The sequence below is a fragment of the Halyomorpha halys genome, unplaced genomic scaffold (genome assembly GCF_000696795.3).
Source record: "Halyomorpha halys isolate HHAL.00 unplaced genomic scaffold, Hhal_1.1 Scaffold356.1, whole genome shotgun sequence".
NCBI lineage: Eukaryota > Metazoa > Arthropoda > Insecta > Hemiptera > Pentatomidae > Halyomorpha > Halyomorpha halys.
Window position 1 is genome coordinate 326347 of NW_027111799.1, and position 11317 is coordinate 337663.

The 11317-nt window shown below is 24.9% G+C and overlaps 2 long non-coding RNA genes across 3 annotated transcripts in view; one reads left to right on the forward strand and one right to left on the reverse strand.

Moving 5' to 3' along the window:
• Nucleotides 1-10940, forward strand: part of LOC106681668 (uncharacterized) — a 15690-nt gene extending 4750 nt beyond the window's left edge. The window contains exons 2-3 of the long non-coding RNA XR_001343284.3: nt 5723-5800; nt 10697-10940. This is a non-coding gene — a long non-coding RNA (uncharacterized lncRNA). The remainder of the gene's footprint in view (nt 1-5722; nt 5801-10696) is intronic.
• The window catches only part of LOC136796326 (uncharacterized), a 32436-nt gene that overhangs the window by 3848 nt on the left and 17271 nt on the right, over nt 1-11317 (reverse strand). Inside the window, exons 2-3 of one of the 2 annotated variants that reach the window (XR_010844028.1) lie at nt 7673-7980; nt 4409-4556 (exon numbers count right to left, since the gene is read on the reverse strand). This is a non-coding gene — a long non-coding RNA (uncharacterized lncRNA). Of the gene's footprint in view, nt 1-4408; nt 4557-7672; nt 7981-11317 lie in introns of those variants that run through there. The other variant, XR_010844029.1, reaches the window with a different exon arrangement.

Sequence of the window (11317 nt, forward strand, 5' to 3'; positions counted from 1 at the left end):
AATGTAATAATTTATTTGGTTAAAAAAATTGAAACTTGAAGCACTTAGTTTGAAACAAGAATAGATTCATTGATTTTTGTTATTTATATTTTCTGTTAGCTAATCTGTCATGTTCATGTCTAATCTCTTTTTCCATTCTGTTATTGCTGAATGTTTCATGAATTCAGAATTACAGATGATTAAACAATTTTTTGCATTTATGATTATTCCGTTAAGGTCGTTATTCTTATATTTAGCTTTAATTGTTGTTTACCTTCATTTTTATTTTAATAGTTGTAGAATTTACTGTTCTTTAAAAAAACAAACTTATTTGTTTAAACTGTATAATTTACTGTTCTTTAAAACAACAAACTTATTTGTTTAAACTGTATCATTCATTATTAAGTAATACAGTGCGACAAAAGTTTTAATGCATTTTTTTTGTATCTGAAATAAATTCAGCCATTATAGAACTGATCGCTTATTGTATTTTTTAAAGTTCTTCATCTATGTTTCGGAGTATTTGACATCCTTAGGAGGTTCTATAATAACTTAACAACAGCATTAAACTATTCCTATGTATTTATGACATTGTAATTTATTTATTGATTATAAAACCTGATTTTATTTTAGTCTTATACTTGTATGTTCATTTACCATATACAATGTTTTTACTTTCACTTACCTATATATGGAATATATAGTAAGGAGAAGTATTGCAACCGTGAAAAATTTCAAATTCTAGTTTTTGGCAGAAATACACTTTTTGAGGTCCTCTGAGTTCAAATAACCAAGTCTCGCAAAGTGGTGTGTATTGTTTGGACAATATATGTGACGTAACTGTAAGACATCCAAATTTCATGTTTTATGTTTTTATTTATATACTTTTTCCTTATTTATTACATTTATTTTAAGGAGTGTCCATTATCCGTATAAGTTTATCCATGTCAGGGTAACTTTTAATCCAATCCTCTATTAGTTATGCTTTTTTCCTCTTGGATATCTTTTATTGATTTATCTCCCCACCTAACTTATTTATCTACTTACCTACCTATGTATGGAATATATAGTTTGGAAAAGTATAGTGATTGTCTAAAATTTTGAGTTCGAGTTTTCGACAAATACATGTTTTGAGGTTCCCCGAATATCTCACAGAATGTGTATGTGAACAGCATAGCTCAAAAACAAAAAATCTTATGAAACTGAAATTACATATTTAGGCAGGTGTATCCCCGGGATATTATAGCATCTTTTTCATTAAAATCGACCAACCAGAAGTGGCATTTTAAATAATGAAGTTTACACTTTTTTAGAAGTTTCACAAAAATGGCTCTTAAGATTTTGATTAAACTCGTTTAATTAATGTACCATTAAGTGGTCTTTAATATATACTAAATTATATTGTTATTAAAATAGTCTGACGGCTTAAATTTCGAATGTTCAAAATGACTTCTTCTAAAGTGCCTTTAATTTTGTTTGTATGAAATTATTAATCATTTAACAAAAAAAAAAAAGAATTTGATAATTGGCTGAAGGAGGAATATTTTTTCCAGATTTATGTTAAGAGTAGTAACATAGATGTGTGAAATCATTCTCAGTATTTTTCATAATAATTTAGTATTGAATAAATGGTTTAAAGCAGAATGTAAATTTTAGTAAAATGTTAAATTTTTATCATTTTTTACTAAGGCATATGATTAAAAACACTTTCCTGAAAAGTATTGAAATCAGAATTAGTCAATCTGTCAAATGAATTACTCATTTGAAAAATTATTGTTACATTTCCACAGTGAGTAATATATTAATTCAATAATAATATCTGTTCTGAATTGAGCGAGGATTCATTTCAAGTGAAAGCAGAGATAGGCAAAAGTTAACCTCTAAACTAATAGCTAAAATTGCCATGGAAACAATATTTATTTATCAATGGTTCATTCATGAATAAAGGTTGTATCCATGGCAACTTAAGCTATCAGTTTCATCTACAGCTAATTTTTGCCCATCTCTAATTGAAAGTAAGGTGGATAAGTATTTTGATATCTGTACAGCACCAGTTTTTTAAATTATTAGATTCCACTAGTAAGTATTCAACTAAGGTAGTGTGACATTGGCAAATCAATATATTTATAGTATATTCCTTAAAATTAATGGGAAAAAAGTGGGAAGATGGAAAAACATATTTAAATGTGGTTTCACCAGTGTTAAATTTGCATTACACTTACCTGTTTCATATACATGAGGAGTACATGACCATGTGCATATAATTAACTGAATAACATCTGAAAATTATGTGTTATTAAAACAAAAGGAACAATCCTTTAAAAAACTAAAAATTGACTTACATAAAGTGGTTTTAAAAATTGTCCTTGAGAAAAGAGGCTTATTTCAAATCTACTTCAGCCTTATGGCTCATATAACAACCTTAGATCTTTCTATTCCTTCCTTCATTCATACCCAATCTAATACCCTTCCAACCTTCAAATCCCATGTTTTTTATCACCTACTGTCCATCCAATCTCCGAAGAATAACGATTTAAAAAAAAAAAATTAGAAATTGATAGAAAGATTGATGCAATTTAACATAAATATTATTACATGTTTTCAATAACTAAGTAGAATCTAAATATGTATATATGTTCAAATAATCTTTTTTTTTCACTTTTATTATTATTAGAATATACCTTAGGATTTGTTCGAGGATTTTTTTTTTCCTTATTTATTTAATTTTTTCAATTATTTTTCTACCTTTGATGTTTTTGATTTTCTTTTGCAAATGTAAAAATGTATGAAAACAATAATTGTTCCTTTTTGTTAATTATTTTTAATTCATTTATGTTTATATTATATTATAAATTATTAGAAGTTAGGCACACTATGATTTTTTTCTCCAATTTATTATTTCAGTTATACTTTTTTTATATTCTATAAGTTCACTTTCATTTTTAAAATTTTGTATTATACTCTAAGGTACTAATGTTTCTTGCTGAATTATTCTAAAGGTACTAGTCCTAGAATAAATAGAGGATATTATAATTATTATTAAGAAACACTATCAAGAAAAAAAATGAACTGGTTTCCACGAGAACTTAAAAGAGAATTTAAAAAATAATCATGATTCCAAAGTAAAATACCCTTTAACTTTGCTAATTCTAGTCTCATTTAAATTGTTATTATTTTTGTTTGGTAGATAATTCCATTATCTTTCCAAGGAGCAGGTATGATGTTCCATAAGATGTATAGTTTTTGAGTTATTTGAAAGATATATACTTTTTTAACAACTTAAAATAGGTATTTTTTCAAATCAAGTATTATTACCCATCTACAGCATAAGAACCTCCACGAGTATATTAAAAATTTACAGAGGTAAATAATTTAGATATGAAAACAAAATCAACAAAAGATATGTGAGTGGAAAACAAAGCATTACTGATAGAGGATTAGTTCAAAGATTAGTATTCAATAGACAGTGGAATCGACTAACTAATAAATTGGGATTCATTAAAGTAATGTTTAATATTTAAATATCTTTATGAAATCTAATTCGTTTATCTATGCTTATTCTGTTTAAATACCATAATGATTTAAATTTATATAATAAAAAACAGCAATTAGCTTCCTTCTAGGTCAAGGATTGATTCTTTTGTAATGTGTTTGAAATTACAAATTATGTGGTGTAATTGGCTAGTTTTAAGGGAATGATCCTATTGATTTTTAAAGATGAGTAGATAGTTGACCTTGGATAATGTATATGAAGAAATGATTAGGGGTGCGATTGGTGAAGAACATAAATAAGTAAAAACTTATTTACTAGTGCCAGAATTTCAAGCCTTCATCCAGAGCTAAGAACAAAAAACAAGATAACAACCATAATGACTAAGAGGAATTAGAGAATGATAAGAAAACAACTGATATTATAGTTACAAAATAGTATTAAAAGACATGTATAGTCTAAATATTATAAGAAGATAAAGTCTGTATGTGAAAAGTAATCATAAAATTAAGTAAGAGGAAAGAACAAATAATAATATATGTATGAAAATCTAGTCAGAAAATATATGTACTAAAATGAAAATTATTTCAAAAAAAGTGATGGAAAATATTGGGAAATAAAATTTCAATACTATTTGTATCTAATGTTAGTTATTTTCTAATCATTCTGTAATTTCTTTTATTTATTATGGTTGTTATCTTGTTTTTTGTTCTTAGCCCTGATGAAGGCTTGAAATTGTGGCCGAAACAGTGGCACCAATAAATAAGTTTTTACTTATTTTTGTTCTTCACTCACCGCACCCCTAATCCTCTCATATATATTAATTCTTATTTTTGTTAAATAAATTAAGAAATAAATACAAAACATTTTTATTACTAAAATTTTGTTTTTTTATGGGACTTGTAAAAAACAGGTACCATTTTTAGTACTAATTTAATTAAAAATCATTATTGAAAACAGTTTAATCCATATCGTGCAACCTTATTATCTGAAAAGATTTTTTTAGTTTTAATAATTGAAGGGTTTGCTGCAAAAAACAGGTAGTTCCATTCTATTGCTGTTAGGAGTTATAAAACACTATCTTGAGCTAAAATAAAATAAAATAAATAATGTGTTTTTTGGTACAAGAAAGAATATATACTGTTTGAATATGTAAACCTCGTAATTAAAAGTAAGCAACAATATTTTTTACATAACTTAAAATTTGAATTTTTTATACTTTTTTTGTTTCCCTAAAACTAGAAAAATTGGAGGTACCTCCTTTTTGCAGCAAGCCCTTCAATTTTTTTTCTATTTCAAATAGCTTTTTCAGTTTTATTCAAAGCTAAGATTAAATTTTTTTTTTTTTTTTTTTTTTTAGCTATTTTCTTTGTCTAAAATTGGATTAACTTGAAAATATTCTGTTACTTAATCAATTTTAATTCATTATTTATTACTAACACCTATGAATGATTTAATTTTGATCATGTAATAAATAGGCTAGCCTCGTAAATTAAAGAATCAGGTAAAACATTTGAAAATGAAATTATCCAATTTAAAAACCATAATTTCATCTTAAATAGTAATTTTTTTTTTAATATACTTATCAATAAGGAGGTAAAATGGATTATAAGGTTTTAATTTTGTAAACATAGTATATAGATAATAGTGTTGATAATGTTAAAGTAATTTTGCAATTGTAGTATGCTAGTACATGAATATGGGGTAAATCTTAAACGTGGTATAAAAAATATAGAATAGTGATTATATTTTGAATGGAAATTTGTTTCACCCCATCATATTAGCATATAACAATATAAGTGTTTTGATGATTAGTTAATGAAATCAATGGCTTACTAAAAATTTTTTTTGTTATTTTTAATTCATATCATTTCATTACTTGTTGATTAATTTATTATTTTATTTTATTTAATCATGTGATGCTTAGTTAATATTCTGTAATTTTTTTTTCAATGAATACATTAAACATGTGATTAATTCGAGTTTATCTTTTTGTTATCTTCTATAATTTCCTGCAAGACTAAATCAAGTTTTACTGCATTCGATATTGCTTTAATTTGAATTGCCTGATAAGTTAGTTTACTATATCGATTATTTACAAGGGGATATAGAAGATACTGTGAACTGTAATTCAGTTTGTTTTTTGTTCTATGGATAGAGTTTATAACCTTACGTCTTTAATTTTATCCTATAACCTTAAACTTGGGTAGTCTCCCTCCAATGTTTCTAAATATAGATTTTTTTTTTTTCTAGATTGCTCAGATAGTCCTTCACACTGAGATGCAATTGTCAAGGGTTTCACGGTATGCTTTAAGGCTGTCATATTCTCAGGTTTGTTTTTATAAATTTTAAATAAAATTTAAGTAATTATAAGGTCTTTAACATTTATTTTATTTTTTCTCATGAAAATATCAGCTATTGATTAAGATATAGTTATCTATGACTATAAATTTTTATTTAAAGTGTTTATTTTCACTACTAATTAGGTATTTTGATTAGATTTAAATATTTCTTATTAATAATTAAATTGCAAGATTTATTTTAGGTTTTTATTAAATATCTGATGAAAATTTATATGGATGCTAATTATTTATTAATCTTGATACTATTTATTGTGTTTATTATAGAAAAAATTAGCTCTTTATAGATACAAAAATACTAGTTTTTAATAAATTTTAGTATGTGATGTTCTTCAGAAATTTTGCTGTAGCTTTTCATTAGTTATGAAGCTAATAAAACACAAATTCTTTTTACCATAACTGGACTTTAAAGATTATTATAAATGTCAAATTATGTTAAATTTAGAAATATGTTTTAAATTCCTGGATTGTTGAATAAAATAAAATAATTTTTAAACTATTTCAAAATCTTAACAAAAAGCTTCAGTAAAATTCTATAGAACATCACATACTAAAATGTTATCTTATTAAAAACTAATATTTTTGTATCTATAAAGAACTAATGTTCTCAATATTAAATTATTGGGTTCAATATTGAGAAAACTACTTCTTCAAAAATATTAGTTTTTAATATGATACAATTTTTTTATTTAAAAATTTAACATGAATAGAAAAACTATATAATTTTAATATGTGATGTTCCATTGAAATGGCCGGATAAGATTCAAGAGATGTGAAAGCCAAAATATATTTATAATTAACATAATTTTGTAGGTAATCCATTGAGTACACATTTCGGCTAATTATTTTCAATCCTTATTTTCCATCAGAATAATTAATAAACAATTTTTCTGGTCATGTATAATTTTTAAATACACAAATTGTATCTTATTAAAAAAGATTATTTTATTCAAAACTAATATTTTTGTATTTATAAAGAAGTAATTTTCTCAACATTAGTAATTCAGTATTAATTTACTATCAAAATCAGTTGTAATTTACTACTGAGAAAATTACCTCTTTATAGATATAAAATATTAGTTTTTAATTAGATAAAATTTTAGTATGTATGTTCCATAGAAATTTTGAAAATGCTATGCCTTTTCGTAAGACTACAGAAAATGACTAGATTGATTTGAGACACGAGAAAGCCTAAATATATTCTAATCTTATTAAAAGAATTTTGGAGATACTCCATCTAGGAATATACTTTTCAACTAATAATTTTTCAATCTTTATTTTCCCTCAGAATAATTGGTAAATTTTTGGATTAATTCATTTACTCATTACCATTCATTTACTTATTTTTAAGCAATTACAAAGCTAATAATGCACAAATTCCTTCTTCTTTTTTTTTACTCTACTTTATACTTTTGTATAATAATGTCAAACGTGGAAATGTTTCAGTTGACATAGTTTTAAGAGTTCTTAATTCTCTCAGAAATAATATAATTTCTTTGTATGATAGTGTTGTGAATTGTATAATCTTTTCTGGTAGAGATAAACTGGTTATAGAAAGAAATGTCTCAAAATTGTAATTGGAATCTTGACAATCTTGGAAAGATGGTGTGTAGTAATAATACATGACGGTAAATGGAAATGTAACATGGCTTAAGAATTTGATTGTATATCTTTACAAATTAAATATAGAATCGTTGCCTTGAATATTGTGAATAAAAAAAACTTAACTATCACCTTAACTAAGCCAAAATTTTAAATGTAACAACTTGTAACATGGCTTTGATTATTTGTTATATATTGGAAATGAGTATAATTTGGAAGTGACACGAGTATTAAAACTTACTGATCTTCGCTCTGTCGTCTGAATTTTCAGTTTAACTTGTGATTGATCTTAACATCCTCAGAATAGAAGCTTGTATCTCGTGGATTGAAACTCTCCCATTTGGGGCCATTCTATAAAATGAAGTTTAAATAACTTGTGATCATTATGATTAATTCATATTTCAGCCAAATGAGTATGAGTAAAATAAAGAAAAATAATTCTTATTCAAAGGAATTACTCCTTTTATATAAATTCTTTATTCTTGTTACATCTGAATTACGTCTAGGCCTATTAGCCCATCATATGGTCCATTCATATTTCATCCAGTTCTGAAATAAAAATGTACAATCACTAGTTTTTTATAACGAACTTTATAATAAACTTTATAATAATTACTTTAAATTAATAATTTAAAACTTAGATACAAATAATGAGGTGTAAATAGTTGACAGCAGGTTAATAAGTGGAGAAGATGGTCAGGGTGTCTACATAAAAACATGGATAAACAAAATATTATTTATTCGTGCTGACGTTTTGACCTGATCGTTAGGGCTATATAAACAAAAATCTTTTTGTTTTATACCCCTGATGAAGACCTGAAAATCAGGTCGAAACGTTGGCAAAAATAAATAAATTTTTGTTTATTTGTGTTTTTTGCTGACTGATTCCGTGATGTAGCATTGTTAATATTATATTTTATTAATTAAATTTGGTCTGTTTTCTTTCATATTTGACAGGAAATTTTTTAACTTGTTATTATTGTACAATCCAAATTTTTTATCATGATGGTAAGATTTCATAAAAGTGTTTTTAACTTTATTTGTCATCCAAGGAATATATTTTAAATATAAGAAAGATGGTCTGGGTTGCGGTCAAAAAAAGAACAAATAGTTTATAACTATTTTAATGTCTGACGTTTCGCCCCACTTTGCAGGGCTTCATCAGGGCTGTTCAAAGCGAAAGGTTGAAGAGCAACATTAAAGTAAGGTCTGTTCAACCTTTCGCTTTGAACAGCCCTGCAAAGTGACATTAAAATAGTTATAAACTATTTGCTATTTTTTTTACCGCAACTCTGACCATCTTATATTTAAATTTTTACAGTCAACTATATATACATATATGAATATATTTTAATTTTTGAAAATTTCCCACTTTTAATGTGTTTTTTATTATTATTATCAATGCTTTTGTTTTTCTCCCCATTTATAATTTAAAATCAATCCGTTATTAATCTAGTTTACTTTTTTCTTTCTTTGGTATTATTTTTTAATTTTTGTTGTTTTATTCCATTGTTTTGTTTGTTGCTCTGGCATAGTTAAATCTTAAGATATTAAATTATTATAGCAACAAAAATCTCATTTAATATCCTTTAAGGATTTTCTGTCACTCATTATAATGAAACTGTAATACATACATTCTTTTGTGTGTTAACAAATCAATCAATGATTCTAATTATAAAAGTATGTTGATTGTTTTGATCTCTTTTATTTTAAATTTTGAAGTACTATAAAAAGAAATTTTTTGGCACCATAAGAAAAACATCCCTGAGTTATTAATAATTTGCAAATTTCTAATTACTAAATGATATTTGAAATAACTGTGGTTCCTAAAAATATAACTTTTTTATATCATAAATAATGTAATTATTATTATTAATGATATTGTATATAGTTGATAAAATAAAAACATTTATTTATAAGATAGATTTTTATTTAATTCAAAATATATGTTATTTTAATTTTGAACCTTTACCGTTTATCTCAATAAGAAAGTGGCGGTAACATAACATGAGGTTTATTCCTTCATATTTTGTATCTTTTTTTTTTCATCATAGTATACCTTAATTTTTTCTTTTTAATTTGTTTAAATAGTTGTTTTGTGACAAAATGATTATTTATACATAATGGATAATTACTATTGTTTATTGAAATAGTTGACCTTTATGCCCCCTCTTTTTTTTACCATTCATATATAAATTATATTTTATTATATCTTTATTTTTAATTATGATTTATTTTTTATAATATAAATTTCAGATACTCAAGAATGGTAGAAGTTTATTTTAAAAAAAAATTGTTTTGTTTTTCCAAGTATCTACTGCTGCGGATTGGTGTTAATTTGTTGAAAACAGTTTTCGAGATCTAAGTTGATTTACACCTTGTCACACCTTAGGTTCCTTGAGTTACAGAAAGTAATTTTAATAAAATTCCTGTCTCTTATGACTCATCACTCTCCCAAATTATCAAACATTTTTTAAAAATCTTTAAGGGTGTATGGTGATTATATCTCAAGATCACAAAGTTTTGACAATAAATTATCCCGGATGGCGATGTACTCAGTTGAATTTTAAATATATATATTAAATTATTTATATAGGAAATTGTTTTCTTGTAAAAGCAATATGTTCTCTATCTATATTTTGAAATTTTCCTGGAAAAATAAAAAAACAGCAAAGCTTAATCATTTTTTACTAGGATAGAATCTAAAATGTGAATTTTTATTTATTACATTGATGTTGAAGGACTAAAGTAATATAGTTCAATAATTTTTGTTATGTTATTTTTCTATTTAATAAAAAAAGAATGCAGTCGAAAAAAAAAAAAAAATAAAATAAACAAAGACCATATTAATAATGTAGTTCATATTTACTTAGAAATAATACAAAATAATAATAGCATAATGATAGACATTTAAAAATTATATTAATAAAAAAAAATCTAACTTTTTTATAATGGGAGACATAAAACCACTCGTTATTAAAACCTCGACTCCCTGAGCTACTGATGGCCCAAGTGTTATAGTCTCCTCTTGTGAGATGTACATCGACCAACATACTCATTATAAGTTTCTGTTTGATAAGTTACCACTGAGGGAGGGGGGGTCGTGGGTCTCACACAGTTTTCCAATTTTATTTAAAAAAATAAAAATTTTATTCACAATGTTTCTTTATTAATTTGTTCTAGTTTATTCTTTGTTTTACAGTATGATCTCTATTGTTCAAATTATTAATATAATTTATCTTTAATTAATTTTTTTTTTTTTTAGAGCGCAGGTGCTGTTAGGGGAGGAAACGACCGTGTGATTGGTCCTTCTGCTGTTCTCCTAGCTACAATTGGCATCACGTTGTCTTCATTCAGTGTCAAGCAAATGTTGACATCAGCTAAACCAAGTTTTTAAACCACTTGTAATATGCATTTTGATTATTACGTCTTTGCTCACAATTTTTTAATTTGTATAATTTTGACATCATCCTCATGATTCTTAAAAGAAAATAAAGAGCTACATTCTTTTTTGGAATTATTTTCATTGTAAAGTTCAAAAGAAAGAGATCATGGAATGACTTTTTTTAAGCAGTATTGGTAATTACTATGTTCTTTTGAATAATTAGAAAAGAATTAGAAATTACTTAGTACTTATTAATGATGTACTTTTATATATGATGAAGTTATTTTATTTTGATCTCTTGAAAGTTTATTTCATTGTAATTTTATTTTATATGTAAAATAAAGTAGTTCCTGTTATCGATATCGATTTTAAAATATAATTTCGTTTTTCGTAGAATTGAAAGTTGGCATTTTTTTAATTGATCCCTCAAATCCTTTAGTGTCAAACTTAACTTTTATTTTATTATATTGTTTAATTTGATAGAATTTGTCAAGATGAAAT